Source organism: Lepidochelys olivacea, assembly GCF_965140295.1.
Source record: "Lepidochelys olivacea isolate rLepOli2 genome assembly, chromosome: 1".
Lineage (NCBI taxonomy): Eukaryota > Metazoa > Chordata > Testudines > Cheloniidae > Lepidochelys > Lepidochelys olivacea.
The window spans coordinates 289,083,751-289,106,045 of NC_140411.1; positions in this window are offsets into that span (position 1 = coordinate 289,083,751).

Consider the following 22,295-nt stretch of genomic DNA (forward strand, 5'->3'; position numbering starts at 1 on the left):
GGGGAAAGTTTCCCTGAAGTTGCTAACTTGATAGTCCAGGCGCTCTAAAGGAGGGATTCAGCTGACATTCAGAAATGTACACTCATGACTAATTAAGTTGCCTGCTGACTATTTATGACACCCAAGAACTTTCAGCAATAATAATAATAATAGCAGTACAAATATGTCAAAACAAGTAAAAATTACAAAGCAAACTTTGGAGACCCAAAAAAACCAGATCATTTAGATTTATTCAGCAAGAGAACCTGTGCAATTCTTTGCAATTATTTTCAGTGGTATAAATTGTAAGCAATTTGTAAAGATACATAATTAGTTAAAAACCAATGGCACTGCTAGCATTAAACCCTAGATGCTCCCCAACTGCAAGCCAAGTTTTGATCTCAGATTTCCAGTGAGGTGCCCACTGAAGTCAGTGTGTGCATTCTAGAGTAGAATTTGGCTCCTCACATTATGATAATTAGCTCATTACTTGGTGTTAAGATCAGACTAGCCTGAAGTGGGCTATTAATACTCTTGTGTAGAAACATAGCTACTTTCATCTGAGAATCTAAAATAATTTTTATAAAATTAAATAAGCTTCACAGCACCCCTGCGTGGGAGGTAAGTATTACATCCATTTAATAGATATACATGGGTGTTAAACGATTTATGCATGCTCACATGGCAAATCAGTGGTCAAGCCAGAATAGAACCCAGGAATCCTGATTCCCAGCCACCTGCTATTAACCCTTGGTCCCATTCTAAGAGGACAGCATAAAACTCACTGGCAAGGGGCAAGACGGTCCCAATCCTGGACTTTACAGCCATAATATAGACAGCGATGGGGGGAGCCTAAGTTATATACCCAGCTGCCCTAGAGGCTGCAGTGCTGCCCAGAATTACTGCCCCTCCCCGCACCATGCCAGGACTGGTAAGAATGTCATTGGGAGGCAGACTTACAGCTGTTTTCAGAAGTGAATTCTCCTCTGGGTAGTACCAGGGCTTTTAGGGCCCCTTTATTCTGCTCTGGCTGTTTTACCCATCATAAAGTGTTTGGAATGGAGATGAGGATCTTACTCATTCTCTTCTTTTGAGACCTGAGTTTTCTCCACTAGCACATGTGAAGAATAATGGGCAGGGGAAAGGACAATGTGATACCGTGATATTTAACCATTAAAGAAAAAATGAGAGACACATTTTTTAATACAGATTGTTACAACTTTCATAGACTTGTAGACTTAAAGGCCAGAAGGGACCATCATGATCATCTAGTCCGACATCCTGCACATCACATGCCACAGAACCTCACCCACCCACTCCTGTAATACGCCCATAACCTCTGGCTGAGTAACTGAAGTCCTCAAATCATGAATTAAAGACTTCAAGGTACAGAGATTCTAGTTCAAACCAGCAAGTGACCCATGTCCCAAGCTGCACATGAAGGGAAAAAATCTCTAGGGTCTCTGTCAATCTGACCTGGGGAAAATTCCTTTCTGACCCCAAATATAGCACCAGTTATTATTAAAAGTTTTATTAAAAGTCTTCTTGTAAGAAAACTGAATGCTTTCTCATTGTTCTCAGATCCAAGGGTTTGGGTCTGTGGTCACCTATGCAAATTGGTGAGGCTTTTTATCCAACATTTCCCAGGAAAGGGGCGGTGCAAGTGTTGGGAGGATTGTTCATTGTTCTTAAGATCCAAGGGTCTGGGTCTGTAGTCACCTAGGCAAATTGGTGAGGCTTTTTACCAAACCTTGTCCAGGAAGTGGGGTGCAAGGTTTTGGGAAGTATTTTGGGGGGAAAGAAGCGTCCAAACAGCTCTTCCCCAGTAACCAGTATTAGTTTGGTGGTGGTAGCGGCCAATCCAAGGACAACGGGTGGAATATTTTGTACCTTGGGGAAGTTTTGACCTAAGCTGGTAAAGATAAGCTTAGGAGGTTTTTCATGCAGGTCCCCACATCTGTACCCTAGAGTTCAGAGTGGGGGAGGAACCTTGACATGGTGGCATAGTGGTGGGATTAACCTGAAATCATTTTGAGATCCAGTTGAAATTTTTTGAACTAGAAATACAGATTTTAAAAAGGAAATTTTTTTTTCCTTTGGAAAGGAAGTCCAGAAAGCAGCTGAAACTGAAAGCAGCTTGTTTTTTCTCTGCTTTGTGGCCAAGCAGAGACAAAAGGGGATTATCTTTGTGAATTGCAGGTTTTCTTTGCCTGGAGGCAGGGTACTTAACTCCTGCAGAGAAATTCACAGTCTTCCAACCCAGAGTTTTTCTTTTCTTTTCTTCCTAAAAGTAAATAGGGGGTGTATGTTCTACCCATTTGCTTTTTCTTTGGGCTGGGTAAGCAGGTTTCCAAGTAGTTGGAGGTTTTTTGCTTTAATTTGGGCCCAGAGCAGAGACAAGGGAATTGTCTTTTTCTGTAGGCTGACAATCACTATCAGAGAATAGGTATTCTATTCCAGCACAGCAAAATTTTACAGCCAAGTTTTGTTTGTTTATTTCTAAACCTCGGGTGTAAAGTTAGTTAAAAACAGAGAGGTTAGAATGACAAAATCCGCAGCTCGACTACAGCTGGAATTAGCCAAATTTCAGGCTGAGGAAAGACAAAGGGAACATGAAAGACAGATAGAACTCATGCGGCTGGAGAAGGAGGTACAGGAGGCTGCCCACAAGAGGGAAATGGAGGCAAGGAAGCATGTGGAGGAGGAGAAGGAAAAAGAGAGGAAGCATGTGGAGGAGGAGAAGGAAAAAGAGAGGAAGCATGTGGAGGAGGTGGAGAGGATAAAGGCCCAGCAGAATATACCAACAAACCCTAGCAATCCTTCTCCAGGTACCACTTCCCATCCCAGAAAGTTCCCCACCTACAAGGCAGGTGATGATACTGAGGCCTTCTTAGAAAACTTCGAAAGGGCCTGCCATGGGTACAACATCTCTACTGACCAATACATGGTAGAGCTGAGGCCGCAGCTCAGTGGACCCTTAGCTGAGGTGGCAGCTGAAATGCCTAAAGAACACATGAACAAGTATGAACTGTTTAAATCCAAGGCGAGAGTCAGAATGGGGATAACACCCGAGCAGTCTCGTCGGAGGTTCAGAGCCCTAAGGTGGAAACCAGACATGTCATTTACCCGACATGCCTACCACATTGTGAAACATTGGGATGCCTGGATATCAGGAGCAAGTGTTGAATCTCCAGTAAATTTGCCCTTCCTAATGCAAATGGAACAATTCTTAGAGGGTGTTCCTGAGGAAATAGAAAGATACATCCTAGATGGGAAACCCAAAACTGTAATCGAGGCAGGAGAGATTGGAGCCAGATGGGTGGAGGTGGCAGAGAAGAAGAAAACTGGTCGCAGTTGGATCGGAGACAGAAGGGACCACCCCAGACCACACCCTATTACCGGGGGCCGCCCAAGGCCCCACCTACCTCCCAAAGAACCCTCCAGACCCCTTATCGTCCCACCACCCCATTCTCCAGCAACCCACCTCGCCCCAGTGACCCGTCAGCTGGACGATGTTTTAAATGTAACGAGCTGGGGCATGTAAAGGCCAACTGCCCCAAGAACCCCAACAGATTACAGTTCATTGCACCGGAATCACACCAGAGGTCTGCAGGCCCAGATACCTCCCAGATACCCTTGGAGCGGAGGGAAACTGTGAGTGTGGGCGGGAAGAAGGTCACTGCGTGGAGGGACACGTTGCAGTGGGGGAGGTTTAGATTGGATATTAGGAAAAACTTTTTCACTAAGAGGGTGGTGAAACACTGGAATGCGTTACCTAGGGAGGTGGTAGAATCTCCTTCCTTAGAGGTTTTTAAGGTCAGGCTTGACAAAGCCCTGGCTGGGATGATTTAACTGGGAATTGGTCCTGCTTCGAGCAGGGGGTTGGACTAGATGACCTTCAGGGGTCCCTTCCAACCCTGATATTCTATGATTCTATGATTCTATGACACCGGAGCACAAGTGTCACCTATCCATGCTTCCTTAGTGGACCCCAATTTAATCAACCCAGAGATCCAAGTGACGATTCAACCCTTCAAGTCCAACTCTTTCAATTTGCCTACAGCCAAGTTGCCTGTCCAGTACAAGGGCTGGTCAGGAATGTGGACTTTTGCAGTCTATGATGATTATCCCATCCCCATGCTGTTGGGGGAAGACTTGGCCAATCATGTGAAGCAGGCCAAGAGGGTGGGAACGGTCACCCGCAGCCAGGCTAAACAAGCCGTGAGGCCTAGCTCTGTTCCAGAAACTTCTATCAGGACCCAGTCAGAGGTGATGGACCCGGACCCCAGGCCAATGTCTGCAACAGCAGTAGTGTATCCAGTCCCAGAGACCCAGCCGGAACCAGTCCCAGAACCGGAACCAGCCGAACAACCAACACCAGACCCCGTGTCAGCACTGAATCCAGTACTTGCAACCTCAACACCAGAGGGCCCCACCGAACCTGAACTGGCAGCAGCCAATAACCCTACACAAGAGGCTCAGCCGGAGCCTGAATCCCAACATAGTGCACCAGCGGAGAGCGGTTCACAGTCAACAGAAACAGCTCCATCCCCTATATCACTTCCAGAGGGACCAAGCCTAGGTCCACAATCCAACGAGGAACTGATGTCTCCAGCATCAAGGGAACAGTTCCAGACCGAACAGGAAGCAGATGAAAGCCTCCAGAGAGCTTGGACGGCGGCACGGAGCAACCCACCGCCTCTCAGCTCTTCTAATCGATCCAGGTTTGTTGTAGAAAGAGGACTTTTATACAAGGAAACTCTTTCTGGTGGACACCAGGAAGACTGGCATCCTCAGAGACAGTTGGTAGTTCCAACTAAATACCGGGCCAAGCTCTTGAGCTTAGCCCATGATCACCCTAGTGGCCATGCTGGGGTGAACAGGACCAAAGACCGTTTGGGGGGGTCATTCCACTGCGAGGGAATGGGCAAGGATGTTTCTACCTATGTCCAGTCTTGTGAGGTGTGCCAAAGAGTGGGAAAACCCCAAGACCAGGTCAAAGCCCCTCTCCAGCCACTCCCCATCATTGAAGTTCCATTTCAGCAAGTAGCTGTGGATATTCTGGGTCCTTTTCCGAAAAAGACACCCAGAGAAAAGCAGTACATACTGACTTTCATGGATTTTGCCACCCGATGGCCGGAAGCAGTAGCTCTAAGTAACACCAGGGCTAAAAGTGTGTGCCAGGCACTAGCAGACATTTTTGCCAGGGTAGGTTGGCCCTCCGACATCCTCACAGATGCAGGGACTAATTTCCTGGCAGGAACTATGAAAAACCTTTGGGAAGCTCATGGGGTAAATCACTTGGTTGCCACTCCTTACCACCATCAAACAAATGGCATGGTGGAGAAGTTTAATGGAACTTTGGGGGCCATGATACGTAAATTCGTAAATGAGCACTCCAATGATTGGGACCTAGTGTTGCAGCAGTTGCTCTTTGCCTACAGAGCTGTACCACATCCCAGTTTAGGGTTTTCCCCATTTGAACTTGTATATGGCTGTGAGGTTAAGGGGCCATTGCAGTTGGTGAAGCAGCAATGGGAGGGATTTACACCTTCTCCAGGAACTAACATTCTGGACTTTGTAACCAACCTACAAAACACCCTCCGAACCTCTTTAGCCCTTGCTAAAGAAAACTTACAGGATGCTCAAAAAGAGCAAAAAGCCTGGTATGATAAACATGCCAGAGAGCGTTCCTTCAAAGTAGGGGACCAGGTCATGGTCTTAAAGGCACTCCAGGCCCATAAAATGGAAGCATCGTGGGAAGGGCCATTCACGGTCCAGGAGCGCCTGGGAGCTGTTAATTATCTCATAGCATTCCCCACCTCCAACCGAAAGCCTAAGGTGTACCATATTAATTCTCTAAAGCCCTTTTATTCCAGAGAATTAAAGGTTTGTCAGTTTACAGCCCACGGAGGAGACGACGCTGAGTGGCCCGAAGGTGTCTACTACGAAGGGAAATGTGGTGGTGGTGTGGAAGAGGTGAACCTCTCCATGACCCTTGGGCGTATGCAGCGACAGCAGATCCAGGAGCTGTGCACTAGCTACGCGCCAATGTTCTCAGCCACCCCAGGACTGACTGAACGGGCATACCACTCCATTGACACAGGTAATGCTCACCCAATTAGGGTCCAACCTTACCGGGTGTCTCCTCAAGCTAAAACTGCTATAGAACGGGAGATCCAGGATATGTTACAGATGGGTGTAATCCGCCCCTCTGAAAGTGCATGGGCATCTCCAGTGGTTCTAGTTCCCAAACCCGATGGGGAAATACATTTTTGCGTGGACTACCGTAAGCTAAATGCTGTAACTCGCCCAGACAACTATCCAATGCCACGCACAGATGAACTATTAGAGAAACTGGGACGGGCCCAGTTCATCTCTACCTTGGACTTAACCAAGGGGTACTGGCAGGTACCGCTAGATGAATCTGCCAAGGAAAGGTCAGCCTTCATCACACATCTCGGGCTGTATGAATTTAATGTACTCCCTTTCGGGCTGCGAAATGCACCCGCCACTTTCCAAAGACTTGTAGATGGTCTCCTAGCGGGATTAGGAGAATATGCAGTCGCCTGCCTTGACGATGTGGCCATATTTTCGGATTCCTGGGCAGACCACCTGGAACATCTACAAAAAGTCCTTGAGCGCATAAGGGAGGCAGGATTAACTGTTAAGGCTAAGAAGTGTCAAATAGGCCTAAACAGAGTGACTTACCTTGGACACCAGGTGGGTCAAGGAACTATCAGCTCCCTACAGGCCAAAGTGGATGCTATCCAAAAGTGGCCTGACCCAAAGTCAAAGAAACAGGTTCAATCCTTCTTAGGCTTGGCCGGTTATTACAGACGATTTGTACTGCACTACAGCCAAATCGCTGCCCCACTGACAGACCTAACCAAAAAGAAACAGTCAAATGCTGTTCAGTGGACCGAAAAGTGTCAGAAGACCTTTAACAAGCTTAAAGCGACACTCATGTCTGACCCTGTACTAAGGGCCCCAGACTTTGACAAACTGTTCCTAGTAACCACAGATGCGTCCGAGCATGGTGTGGGAGCAGTTTTAATGCAGAAAGGACCTGATCAAGAATTCCACCTTGTAGTGTTTCTCAGCAAAAAACTGTCTGAGAGGGAAAGCAACTGGTCAGTCACTGAAAAAGAATGTTATGCCATTGTCTACGCTCTGGAAAAGCTACGCCCATATGTTTGGGGACGGCGTTTCCACCTGCAAACCGACCATGCTGCACTGAAGTGGCTTCACACCATCAAGGAAACTAACAAAAAACTTCTTCGGTGGAGTTTAGCTCTCCAAGATTTTGATTTCAACATCCAACACATCTCAGGAGCTTCTAACAAAGTGGCTGATGCACTCTCCCGTGAAAGTTTCCCAGAATCAACTGGTTAAAATCGTCCTTGAGATGTGGAAAATATTGTTAGTCTTTATGTACTTGGTAGTATATTTAGAGATGCATGTGTCTTATTAACTCTGCTTTTCCTAGAGCTCCAGGAAGAAATCCCAGCCAGTGTTTCACCGTAGCTGAGATTTGGGGGGCGTGTCATAAATATAAAGGGAAGGGTAAACCCCTTTGAAATCCCTCCTGGCCAGGGGAAAGCTCCTCTCACCTGTAAAGGGTTAAGAAGCTAAAGGTAACCTCGCTGGCACCTGATCAAAATGACCAATGAGGAGACAAGATACTTTCAAAAGCTGGGAGGAGGGAGAGAAACAAAGGGTCTGTGTGTCTGTCTATATTCTGTCTTGGCCAGGGATAGACCAGGAATGGAGTCTTAGAACTTTTAGTAAGTAATCTAGCTAGGTAAGTGTTAGATTATGATTTCTTTAAATGGCTGAGAAAAGAACTGTGCTAAATAGAATAACTATTTCTGTCTGTGTATCTTTTTTGTAACTTAAGGTTTTGCCTAGAGGGGTTCTCTATGTTTTTGAATCTAATTACCCTGTAAGATATCTACCATCCTGATTTTACAGGGGGGATTTCTTTATTTCTATTTACTTCTATTTTTATTAAAAGTCTTCTTGTAAGAAAACTGAATGCTTTCTCATTGTTCTCAGATCCAAGGGTTTGGGTCTGTGGTCACCTATACAAATTGGTGAGGCTTTTTATCCAACATTTCCCAGGAAAGGGGGGGTGCAAGTGTTGGGAGGATTGTCCATTGTTCTTAAGATCCAAGGGTCTGGGTCTGTAGTCACCTAGGCAAATTGGTGAGGCTTTTTACCAAACCTTGTCCAGGAAGTGGGGTGCAAGGTTTTGGGAAGTATTTTGGGGGGAAGGACGCGTCCAAACAGCTCTTCCCCAGTAACCAGTATTAGTTTGGTGGTGGTAGTGGCCAATCCAAGGACAACGGGTGGAATATTTTGTACCTTGGGGAAGTTTTGACCTAAGCTGGTAAAGATAAGCTTAGGAGGTTTTTCATGCAGGTCCCCACATCTGTACCCTAGAGTTCAGAGTGGGGGAGGAACTTTGACAGGCCCCATTCCACAGGGGGCTCTGCAAAGCTAAGTTGCTCAGGCTTCGGCTTCAGCCCTGGATGGCGGGGTTTGGGGCCCCAAGTTTCAGCCCCATGTGATGGGGCTTCAGCTTTCTGCCCTGGGCCTCAGCAAGTCTAATGCCAGCCCTGCTTGGTTGACCTCCTGAAACCTGCTTGCGGCCCCCAGGAACCCCAAATACCTGGTTGAGAACCACTGAGTTAAACCAAATACATTAAAAGAAACATGTATAGTCTATTAAGAACTCCATACTAGTGTTTGTCTGGAGTGGTAACAAACGTTAAACGTTAGTCTCAGCTGTTACCCTTTATTTGAGGCAACAGAGGACAGCTGACACTACCAACATACCTCCTGAGACAATTCCTTGGTGACCTATCTCATCTCACCATGCCTGTGATGGGCAGTCCCTGATGGCCACACCACAGGAAATTAAAGAAAGGGAAAAGGAGGCAACATTACCTATAATGTACATAACGCAATATTTAAAAAAAGCTAAAAACAAATAAACTCCTCAGATGGCTTATCAAAGCCACAGACATATTCCATGTACTTGTCTCAAACCACAAAATTAATACCCCAACTGGAATTTCTCAGAAATCTAGTGTGTTCTGATTCACGATGATGGTTCAGTCTACATAGAATCATAGAATAGAATATCAGGTTTGGAAGGGACCTCAGGAGGTCATCTAGTCCAACCCACTGCTCAAAGCAGGACCAATCTCCAATTTTTGCCCCAGATCCCTAAATGGCCCCCTCAAGGATTGAACTCACAACCCTGGGTTTAGCAGGCCAATTCTCATGACCATAGTTACAATATTCTTAGGAAATGGAAGTGTCAGAGGGTCAGCTAGTCCAGAAAAGTCCTAAAAAGAACAGATTTTAATGACTGCTCAGTTGTGGTTGTTTTTTATTCCAGTACTGCTTTGAAATGGAATACTGGAATTAAAAGATCAGAGACAGGAAAGAATGAAGCACATGTCTTATCATATACTCTCTTTTATCCTCGTGGTTGATTGTGGTTCTGGATATCAAGCTATGCATTCATGGAGCAGGAGAGTGGCTATTACAGCCTCTCTTTCACCTGGTTATTGCAAGCTTTCCTAGTGTCTACTCTACTCTTCTGGCAACCAATAATCACAGAGCAAAGATGAATGATTTAATAAATTCTAGTGAAAGTGGAGCAAAATTGACTAAAGACAGAAGGTTGCACAATAATAATGGCTTCTTGTACAACTTTTACTTTATACAGTTCACTAGAAGTAAGCACCCACAATTACACTAATTCCACTAAAACTTTCAACAGTTTGCAAGTAGCTAAGTCTGCAGCACCCAAGTCGGGTATAATCAAGAAACTGTTGGTTCAACAATTACAGTTCCTCCTTGTTTAGTCTAAACTAGGAAAAGGGGAACAGAAGCCACGATACCACAGGAAAAGTGCTTAAGTAGATATAAAAAAGCATAATAGAAGCAAGTAGCAGATACTGTATTCTAGCAAATATAAACACTGTTGTACGGAAGAGGACTGGGAGTTATATAAAAATGAGTAGAAATAAGTCAAAGGGCTAATTAAAGGATTCAAAATAAGTGCTGATTGATAAATGCAGAGAAAAATTCTACTATCCTGAGAAGTAGAGTAAGGTAGGAAACATTTTTTCTGTCACAGGAACATTTGAGATTTCGGGTTTTTTCCTCATTCTGCATTGAGCTGAAACAGAGACCTTTCAAACCAGAGAGAGACAAGCCCAGAATAGCCAGAGCACCACTGGAAATAGAAGACCCAGGTTCAAGTCTCTGAATCAGGCAGAGCAGGGACTTGAACCTGCTCTTCCACTCCCATGACCCAGTGCCCTCTCCACTGAGCTATTCTGGGGAAGGTATGTACTTTCTCATTCCGAGCAAAAATTCCATCCTGGACCTGAAAAACCTTTCCTGACGAAGGTTCAATCAAAACTGGTGCATTTCCTTGAAAAGTTTTGGTTTTGCCAAATCTACACTGTTTGTAATAAAAAAAATGATCCTATCAAAAAATTCCCTACCAGTTCTAATCAGAAGATCCCTCAAATATCTTTTCACTAGACAGTAGGTAAAAGGAAAAACCGATCCACCAGAAAGGGTTGTGGCTAGTTGGAGGGTGGGATCAAGAAATTGGACAGTTTAACAGTGAATTTAGTTCTGTCCCCACAGATAAACCAAGAAAATGGAGAGCTGCATAAGTTATTTCTCAAAAAGAAAAGGAGGACTTGTGGCACCTTCAAGACTAACAAATTTATTCGAGCATAAGATTTCGTGAGCTACAGTTCACTTCATCGGATGCATATGCTCACGAAAGCTTATGCTCAAATAAATTTGTTAGTTTCTAAGGTGCCACAGGTACTCCTTTTCTTTTTGCAAATACAGACTAACATGGCTGCTACTCTGAAATAAGTTATTTCTGTGTCTCCTGAAATGGAGAGGCAAGACTTCAGGACAGTCCCAGGCAAAAAACTTCTGGGCCTTCAAAATTCCAACAGACTGACCTGTTTGGAAAACGTTGTGTCTAGTTTGTGTCAAATCCCTTTGCTCTCCACTCATTCTTCAGCTCCCAATTTAACCTTAGATTATATTTTATTCATGCAGGACAAATGAGGAAAGAGTCTTTATGGTTATCGGCAGAAGAAGTTTGGGGGAGCAATGGAGAAAGCCAGTAGACTGCTACTTCATCAGGTATGCTCCCTCAGTGGCAAAATACAGGACAGCAGAGAGCAGCAGCCAGTAGAGGCCCTCACATACCATAGGGGATGCTGTAAGCACATTTATTCTATTCCTGTCTGATATTAGGCAGGTCATTTAGCCTCTCAGAGCCTCAGTTCCCCATCTGTAAAATGGGGATAACAACCCTATCTCACAGGAGAGTTGTAAGGATAACTACATTAAAGACTATGAGGTGCTGCTCATATACTATGGTGATGGTGGCCATATAAGTATCTGAGATAGATACTAGTTTCCACATCATAATAATATATGTATTATTATCTAAGTATAGGAATTATAGCAGCTCCAATAGTTCTTCGAAGCATGTACCCTAGTCCTTCTACCAAAAGAGCATCCCTATTTTTATTTTGGTCTAGTTCAATGGATGCCTTTAGGTTTCAGTATCCCCGACAGCCCTTGGCTGTGACTTAGCACCACCTTCGAAGTATCACTGCAGCCATTCAAAAGGATTGTGAAGCACATTTGGGAACCAAAGTCAACAGCTGCAGAAACTGGGGCCCCTCTTTGAAGAAGGAAATGACAGAGATATGGAATTGTGGGTGGGGATAGATGGGAGGAAGGAAGCAATGACTGGGGAAACGTGTCCCAGAGTCTTCACTAAAGTCACCATGAATCTAGAATGGACTGTGTTAGGAGAACAGCTCTTCTGCCATGGTCACAGACTGTAATCATATTGCCCACGCTGGTTATTAGCTATTCCACAATAATGTCATCTAGGTTAACCATCCGTATCGTAAACACAAACAAGTGGCAGCGCTTCACTGAGAAGATAAGAGGCTGCATAGAGTCTCACCTTCTGAATAATAGCTGTGTTGATGAACAGTTTCAGACATTTTTAATAAGGAAAGCTGTGAATCTCTGTCCACACCATCGATCTACCAACAAGGATATAACTGATCCATGCAACTATTTTAATTAAAATGTGTCAGCCATATTTATTGGCCCAACTGATCTAGTCACCCACAGAAAAATGTTAGATTAAAAATCTAAAGGCACTTTAGATACTGCTTTGGGGCCTTCAGAAGGGGACAAGACCAAAACTAGATTCACAAATGAAAATTAAAATGGAGGGTTAGAGTACACTGGTAAAATCAGGCTGTTCCAGTCCAGTAGGCCAGTTACAACCTAAAATTCTCTTTCTTCATGTATGCACAAGTTCACCTTTACACACGCAAACTTGAAATATTATTATTTGTTAAGTGCTGAGGTGCTTGGTACGATACTAGACACAAGGAAGACAGTCCCTGAGAAATACTCACTTGTTCTACCACTCTGCTGTTGGATAGTATTGTCATGGGGCGGGGTGTTTATTAGGTCTTGTTGAAGTTGAGGGGTGTAACAGCAACCTTTCATCCAGAATAAAGGCAACATGCAATTGAGCTCCTATATGGACTAGATAGCTGAAACAATAGGAGTCTCTGCCCAAAACAAAGCCACATACAAGACTGCCATATGAGTCAGCCATGTGGCTCAAGGGGGTTCCTCTGTGATCTGATAAATTCAGGGGCAGGGGATTGATTGTATTGGCATGGCATATGTGTGACAGAGAGGAAAGAGGTGAGAAACACAAGCAGAAAAGGAGCAGAAATCCAAGGAGACAGCAGACCAAATACTGGGAGCATAGCCTTGAGAGAGCCTAGAGAATCATAGAATCATAGACTTTAAGGTCAGAAGGGATCATTATGATCATCTAGTATGACCTTCTGCCAGGGCCGGTGCAAGGATGTTTTGCGCCCTCGGCGAAACTTCCACCTTGCACTCCCCCTCCGCCTTGACGCGCTCCCCCTGCGGCAGCTCCCCACCGCCCCCCTCCACCTTGAAGGGCCCCAGCTGTGGCAGCTCCCCTCCGCCGTGAGGCGCGCCCCGTGCGGCAACTCCCCGTCCCAGCTCACCTCTGCTCCGCCTCCTCCCCGAGCACGCCGCCGCTTCTTCCGCCTCCCAGGCTTGTGGCACCAATCAGCTGTTTGGCACACAAGCCTGGGAGGGAGAGAAGCAGAGCGGGGTGGCGCACTCAGAGGAGGAGGTGGAGCAGAGGTGAGCTGGGGCGAAGAGTGGTTCCCTGGTGCGCCACCCCTCCCCCCCGTTACTTGGTGCAGGCAGCCCTCCCCATGCTCTTCTGCCCCAGCTCACCTCCGCTCCTCCGCCTCCCCGGAGCGTGCTTTTGGCCGCCCCCAACCACTTGGCGCCCTAGGCGACTGCCTAGTTCACCTCGTGGTTGCACCGGCCCTGCCTCCTGCACAACGCAGGCCACGGAATCTCACCCACCAACTCCTGTAACAAACCCCTAACCTATGTCTGAGCTATTGAAGTCCTCAAATCATGGTTTAAAGACTTCAAGGTGCAGAGAATCCTCCAGCAAGTGACCCATGCCCCATGCTGCAGAGGAAGGCGAAAAAACCCCCAGGGCCTCTGCCAATCTGCCCTTGGGGAAAATTCCTTCCTGACCCCAAATATGGAGATCAGCTAAACCCTGAGCATGTGGGCAAGTCTCACCAGCCAGACACCCAGGAAAGAATTCTCTGTAGTAACTCAGATCCCACCCCATCTAACATCCCATCACAGGCCATTGGGCATATCTACCGCTAGTAGTCGAAGATCAATTAATTGCCAAAATTAGGCTACCCCATCATATCATCTCCTCCATAAACTTATCAAGCTTTGTCTTGAAGCCAGATATGTCGTTTGTTCCCACTGCTTCCCTTGGAAGGCTGTTCCAGAACTTCACTCCTCTGATGGTTAGAAACCTTCATCTAATTTCAAATCTAAACTTCCTGATGACCAGTTTATATCCATTTGTTCTTGTATTCACTTTGGTACTGAGTTTAAATAATTCTTCTCCCTCCATGGTATTTATCCCTCTGATATATTTATAGAGAGCAATCATATCTCCTCTCAGCCTTCTTTTAGTTAAGACAGGTTTTCCATTCCTTGGCTCATCCAAGTAGCCCTTCTCTGTACCTGTTCCAGTGAGAAAAAGCAGAGGGGAAAACAAATAAATTAATGAAATAAGAAGCCTAGATAAAGCTTTTTGAGCTGAGTCCTGGCTGAAAAAGGCTTGAACTGTGAGCAATGAAATATCTCCTGTTTGAGTCCTCCTGTGTTCAGAGAAACAGGACTTTGTGCATTCTTTGTAAATAAACAAGTTTGCATTAAAGAAATACTTGACTCCATCAATTTCTCTTTCTAACCAAAACAGCCTTTAGGACTCTAAGACCATATCTACACTACTGGCTAAATTGGCACCTCTGCGATTGACTCAGCAGTGTCGATTTAGCGAGTCTGGTGAAGACATGCTAAGTCGATGGGAGAGAGCTAACTGCTCAGGCCAAAAAGGAGAAACAGTATGTCATGAAGGCCACATTACTCAGAGTTTGATGTAGGTCCTACGGGGTCACATTAAGAACAGGGTAAGAGGGATCCATTTTGATGGGAACTGTTATTCTTTCTCTTTCACAGGTTCACTTTCCAGTGTGCTATATTATATTTTCTTTCTCTTGCAATCTGATCCTCAACTAGTAGCTCTTGTATCTGGACTGCCTGCATACTACTGCACATTCTGGAGTTTGACAGAGAGATGCAGCTTTGTTACTAATACGTTCCCCTCCTCAAACAAAAGTAACAACCAAGAACTTTAATATACCTTACATCATAATAAGATGCCTTGAATCCTAAACTGGCTCTTGGAAGACGACGGGTTAATTAAAGTCTTCCTTGGTATGATTGACTTAATCTATTGAAGTGGATCCCTTTGTGCAATATGGCCCTAAATAGTTTTAAATGTAAGTAGTGATCCATCATTAACCTGATCAATAATGGTACCTCTCATAGTTTGGTTAAATTAGCAATGATACCTCCTCTAGTCTTCCCACCTCAGTCATGGAGTTTCCTATTAGAGATTGTCAGCATTTTTTTAAAAAAATTGAAATGTTGACAATTTGTTTCATGAAAAATTTTCACTGTGTTTTGAAGAGTTCTAGTTCAGGTCGATTTTTTTTAATTTGATGCCTCCTTTGATAGTTCATTCTAATTTTTCTCAAGAATGCCACAGAATTGAGGACATTGTCTCAGATGGATTTGCTGTTATGGTCAGTTACTCAGTAGGGTGACCAGATGTCCCAATTTTATAGGGACAGTCCCGATTTTTGGGTCTTTTTCTGATATAGGCTCCTATAATTTCCCACTCCCATCCTGATTTTTCACACTTGCTGTCTAGTCACCCTTTACTCATGGAATTTATTTGCTTCATACATTTCTTTTCTAAGCCCTTTATTATTCATATTACACTTCTTATTTCTCTTGCTGTGGATCACAGCAATTAATCCTAGCCTCTCAAACAATTCTTTCTGAGATACACTACTTAACTCAGACTATGCACTTAAATAGAAAAACACTTATTCATTTCATTGAGCAAAGTCTCAAATGCACATTATTTGAGGATGAAAAGTATGTCAAGCTATCTTATTTCTGGACTTCTGTTGCTATTTCAAATACAGTAAGCGTAGTACTTTAAAATCAGGTCATGGATATTTTTTTAAAAATGCTTGGGGTTAGGAGAAAGAATGGATGAGGCTGGGATATAGGGAAAGGAATTTAATTATATGCATGCTTGTAGTTTCTATTGCCATTTAGTTCAGAGTTGGAAACTAGAAGAGGTAGTTGCCCTGTTCATAGTTCTTAAAATGCTCGCAGTTATCTACTGGCCAAGGAAAAAGAAAAAGAGAGAAAGAGAAATAGTACAACAAGAAGGGAAAGTCTAGCAGAGACTGAAAGACAGCTATTTAGTGAGTTTTACCAGGGCATCAACAATATAAGGCAAAACTGAACTGTATCACTTCACTACAGCAGCCTGTCCATTGATAATAGCATACCACCTCAGCCAGTGGAAGAAAAAGTCCTACTTCTCAATTTGTCGTATCTGCAGAAAAACAAAGAGGTGGGAGGTCTGGAAGGCTACGCAGGCATGCAGAAGCTCTCAGCTGCCAACTGAGCTAATTCTTACCATTTGTTTTCTGAACAACAGTATTAAGGCATTTGGACAATGCTCCTTGGTGGTAGAAGCCTATTTTAAAGACATTGGTTGAAATACACTGACTCCAGCTCTAGAGGAACCTGATTCTGCAATTCTTATACAGCCGAAATTCCATTGACATCCTTGGGATCCTTGCTTGTGTAAGGGCTGCTTAGGGCCAGATTTCCAATGGTATTTAGGCACTGAAAGATGCAGGTAAGCACCTAGTGGGATTTTAAAAAGCACCTATGCATTTTCAGGTGCCTAAATACTTTTGAAAATCTGGCCTTAAATCATCTATAGGAGAGGTGGGCAAACTTTTTGGCCTGAGGGCCACATCTGGGAATAGAAATTGTATGGCGGGCTATGAATACTCACAAAATTGGGGTTCGGGTGTGGGAGGGGGTGAGGGCTCTGGTTGGGGGTGCAGGCTCTAGGGTGGGGCTGGGGATGAGGAGTTTGGGATGTAGGGAGGGTGCTCTGGGCTGGGACTGAGGGGTTCAGAGGGTGAGAGGGGGATCAGGGCTGGGGCAGAGGTGCGGGAAGGGGTGCAGGTTCTGGCTGGGGGTGCGGGTTCTGGGGTGGGGCTGGGGATGAAAGGTTTGGGGTGCAGGAGGGTGCCCTGGGCTGGGATTGAGGGGTTCGGAGAGCAGGAGGGGGATGAGGGGTGGCGCAGGGGGTTGGGGCATGGGGAGAGGCTCAGGGGTGCAGGTTCCTAGTGGCACTTACCTCAAGCAGCTCCCGGAAGCAGTGGCATGTCCCTTCTCTGGCTCCTGCGCGGAGGTGGGGCCAGGTGGCTCTGCACACTTCCCCATCCGCAGGCACCATCCCTGCAGCTCCCATTGGAGCACTGGAGGGGGCCATTGGAGTGCATAGGAGCTGGAGCAGGGCCATGCTGTGGCTTCCAGAAACCGCATGGAGCAGCCCCCAACCCTGCACCCCGGCTAGAGTGCCGGAACGGGGCCATGCCATGGCTTCCAGGAGCTGCCCCCAACCCTGCGCCCCAGTTGGAGCGCTGGAACGAGGCCGAGCCGTGTGGTGCGGCCCCCAAACTCAGCACCCCAGCTGGCGTGCTGGAGCGGGGCAAGCTCCCCAGCTGGCTTAAAACGGCTTTTGGGCCTGATCTATAGAGATATGGGGAAATAATGAGAGGTCAGGATGGAAAAATAGTGGGATTGTCCTTTGCATAATCAAGATTGAGATACTGTTGAACAACTACAAAAAAGCCAAAACCCCTCACAAGGCAGAATAACTTAATGTGAAAAGAGTGGCCATTATAAAAGATAACGTGAAAAGACTGCATAACGATCAAGTATTAAGCCTATCATATAATTTTAAATAGTGCTGTTGGTTTCTTCATTTCTCCTTTACTTCCTCTCTAGAGAATTATCAATGAGATTTGAATTGTAAATTGTCCATGCAGATCTTACTATCAGTTCCAAAGCAAGAGCTGAAATAAACATATCGGGCATATTCCTAAAGCTGGAAAGGGATGTCACTTACTCAAGAAGGTTAAATAACTACTGAGCAAATCCATTCTTCACAAAGAAAGGTGTCAGGAGAGTCTGATGTGTCTTAATTATTTCAGAAAGAGTTGTGTATTGTGAATCATTTCCAATTTTTTTTCTGAGGGTGAGAAAAAGAATGGTTCTTGCATATAGAGATCAGTATAATTTAATTAGCTTTTATGACCAGGACTCCTACGAGAAAAACCAAGTAGACTGTATTAAAATGCTGTCTTTTTCTTGAACCTTCAGCCCTTTGCTTCTCCAAGAAAACAGTAGACGAATAGAGATCTAATCTAATAAGAAGCGTAGCTGTGTACTAAGAATATGTTATGTTTTTTCTTAAGTAACAGTCTCTCTGCTGTATTTACCAAGAGACGGAGATGCATAATAAAATACAAGTTACACCTTGAATTTAGGCTCTATGCTGCACAAGCCAGTCACTTCCATGCAATCTATTTAATATTTGATGTGAAGAAGTTAAAATAAGGATAACGGATTTTCACGCTTCAAGGAATCAACTGATTGCCTGCAAAGGCCTTGAAGGAGTCCCGTTTCACACTTCTATTCCAAACCTTTGACAGGTTTCAGAGTAACAGCCGTGTTAGTCTGTATTCGCAAAAAGAAAAGGAGTACTTGTGGCACCTTAGAGACTAACCAATTTATTTGAGCATAAGTATGCATCCGATGAAGTGAGCTGTAGCTCACGAAAGCTTATGCTCAAATAAATTGGCTAGTCTCTAAGGTGCCACGAGTACTCCTTTTCTTATTCCAAACCTTGTACATACTGTTGGCTAAGCGCACATTAAGATATGCCCATGCCTAAACTGAGTAGCCACATGCTTGCTGCCCTTGTCCTTCTTCACCCCCAACCTCTTCATATTGTTTGTTAACCTTAAGTGATCATATTGTGTCTCAAATTGGACGGGAAGCTCCTTGGGGCAGGGATCATATCTATTAATCTATATCTAATATATCCAGGTCCGGATTAATATTCCTGTGGGCCTGGGGCTATTAGATTTTATGGGGACCCTGTATACAAGTCTTTTTCCTAATTTAAAACAAAATGATCACAATTATGGCATCTAGGCTATTAATGCTATACTAAACTTGGCTTTTAATTAACATAAAGCCGTTCTGTGGTTACATTTCAGTCTTAAAACATGTAGAATATAGTAAAGTTAATTCAATATAGCCTCCTTCTTCCCTTAGAACAGCTGTTTCTTTCTGGGAGGGAGTTTGGTGCAGGAGGGGGCTCCAGGCTGGGGCAGAGTGATGGGGTGCAAAAGAGGGTGCGGGGTGTGGGCTCTGGGATGGAGTTTGGTGCAGGAGAGGATTCTGACCTGGGGCAGAGGTTGGGGTGCAGGAGGGGGTGCGAGGTGCAGGCTCCGGCTGGGAGGCGCTTACAACGTCTCTGCGTGCCCCGGGCAGGAGGGGAATAGCACATCTCCCCCCCACCCCATGCCAGGGGCCGCAGAGATGCACCAGCAGCCAGCCGCTTCTGGGAGCAGCGTGGGGCCACAGCATGCAGGCAGGCAGCCTGCCTGAGCCCTTCTGTACCAGGGCCCCTTTAGCCCAGGGCCCTGGGCTGCAGCCCCAAAAGCCCTGCGTTAATCCAGCCTTGATTATATCGATATCTATCTAACATATTATTATATCTAATATATCTTTTGGAAATAGTAAAAATAAAATATATATGACAATATTTGGTGCCCACTCCTCCCCACTCACCTCTCAAGCAACATGTATTGGCTATTGCTAATGGGGGGGATACTAGTCTTGATTGACCTCATCAAGTCTGACAAATCATACTGTCTTTTCAGTGACCAATGGTGTGTACAAATGTACTACTGTGTCCAGTAATTTCTGGGAATGTCTGATGTCATAATTCCTGCCCAGTCTTATTTATTTCAGTTGGCATATTAGACCTTTCAAACCTCCACATACTTAACTCTTGTCTATAAAATAAATATTTGTCATACAGCAGGTCACATTGTTTGGTGTTATGTTACTGTGTAAGGAAAGCACTTATGATAATACATATGCACAATAGGCTAGCAATACATTTACTATGGGAATCTTACATCTGAATGTCCCTGACTTTTGTGGGATTAAAATCTCAAAACTGATGTTCTATTAGTATGATTTTTTCCATTGAAAGTAATGCATTGAAAATATTATATTTAAGTTCTAACAGAGCTATTTAGTTACAGAACAGTCCAAAAAATCTATCAATTATGTGCTATCTGAAAAAGCAAGTATTGATCCTTAAGTTATCTCCAGAAATCTCAAGTTCTCCTCTTCTTTTCTCTGGCATAAGCAGCTTCATTTGAGTATGAACAACTGTCTGCACTGTAGTGATGATGAACCCTAGCACCAATATAGTTAAGAATCTGTCAGCGATTTCACCATCAATCCTATTTGTCAGGTGTTTATAACTCACATTTGAAAATCAATTCCAGGCTTACTGACAGACAAGGGGGTTTGTTCCACCACCCTGCACATTTGTAACATGCACACAGCGTTTGGGAGAACAGACCCCAAGGTCTCAGCCCAAGGCCAGTTTTGTGTTTGAAATATTTATGGCTGAGTATCACCATCATGCTACAGGAGTGCAGAAAAAATCCCCAGCGGTGGTTCAAATGCAAAAATAGTTCTTTGATATTCTAGTTAAAATTGCTTGATCTTTGTCCATATGTCTTCAAATGCAATCTGAGGCATGTAAAAAAATGTGTAGACATTTGCTGTCTATCCTGTCCAATTGCTTAATTATTAAGCCTGCTTTGTATGGTACATTTGCTCTATAACTAGTTTTGTCATTATCGAGCAAACAAAACTCCTTGCGCTTTTGTCCTACATGGTCAATAGTAGATGATGGCAACTATTATAGCTATTGGTTGAAACAGGGTCACATGGCCCTGCAACCTGAAACAGAATAATCTCAGTGTCTTGCTGTGACAGGAGACTGTGTTTGAGACCTTAAACTTTTTCTGTGCTAAGGAACAAATCCTGCTCTCTTCTCCACAGGCTGGGCGAACATGTTGGAGAGGCAGAATTCTGACAGCCCCTGCAAGGTGTGTATACCCCCTACGGCATGTAAAGCCTAGCTCTGTGTGTGTGTGTATGGGGGGCACTCTCTGCATCCGTGCCAAATACAAGGATTTGGAGGCAGGCTGGTGAACCAGTGGTGTCAGGACTCCATAATTACAGAGATCCAGCAGCTGTTTCCACTACCCAAGTGGAGACTGTGGTGGGAAGCTACAGTAGCAGCCATAGAAGGAAGATTCCTTCATCCCCTGCACCTGCTAGTCACCTCAATGCTCAACCCAAGTACTCAGGTTAGGCACTGGGCAGAAGATTTGTCCCACCGTATACATTTGGAGCACATTTCTTTGTCTTTCCGCTGATTTTAGGCCTTCTTAATCACACTACACCAAACAGACAAACAACATCCTGTGACAACCTAAATAAATGGTATATAACAATAAAAGTGAGTAAAAATACTTCTGAGGCACCAGGAGTAGCACCCACTAATATTCTGAGCAAAAATGGAATTTGAAAATGCATTTGGAACAGATAGAAACATTTCCCATTTACATATATCCAAGAACCAAAGTTGCCAGTAGTCAAATAGAATCTGATACCAGCTGAGCGTTCTATAACTCTGAGCTAAAGCTAAGTGTTCAGTTTAAGGTCAATGCAGCTAGAGAAGAGGTAAACTATTTTTTTAAAGTGATCAGTGGTTTGATGTGTTCCAGTTAGAGTCACTGGACCTTTTTTTCAGAAGTTCAGTTGAAGACATTGGGAACTGTGGATGTTCAATACCTGTAAAAATTGGGCCCATGTGTCTCAAACTGGGTACACAAAATTGAGATGCAGTATACCCCCAAGTTAATGGATACTTTACAATTTTTTGGCTTGATAACATGTATGTGTAAAGGGTAGTGAAACATATGAAAACCACAATTTCTCTTTATAGTGAGTTGGAAAGGGAGTGACAGTGGAATACAAGGCCCAAATAACTGCCAGGCATAAGTTTTCTATAACCACCTCAAATCCGTAACCACAGATATGAACACTCTCAAGTGTTGGGAAAGTTTGACTCTTGATCCACTTTGCACCTTGGGCTCATCTCTAATGTATGTATATACAGGATCATAAAGCTATGTTAATTTACAGCCACTGAGGATGTTGCCTATATTATCTAACTATCTTTACCCAAAGAATACACTTAGATTTTAAAAAGTGAAAGGATGAAAAGTATATTTCAGTCAAGTCCAGGTAATCCATCCCCGGGCCCTCAAATTACACTTCCTTTACAAAAGTTTATAAACAGGCCATAACTGTTGAACACTTGGTATATCCATCTCAATACCAGCTTATTAATTTAATTTTGCATACATCTGGGCCTGAGGGTAGGTACTGGTGACAGTCCAATACAAAAACCCAGGGGGAAATTTTCCATTTCCCTAAACCTTAGCTCCATAATAAAGATGAAGAGGAAGGGCTTAAGGGAGGTAAAACAGAGCTTCATGGACAGGCAAGTAGAAAGGGCATGG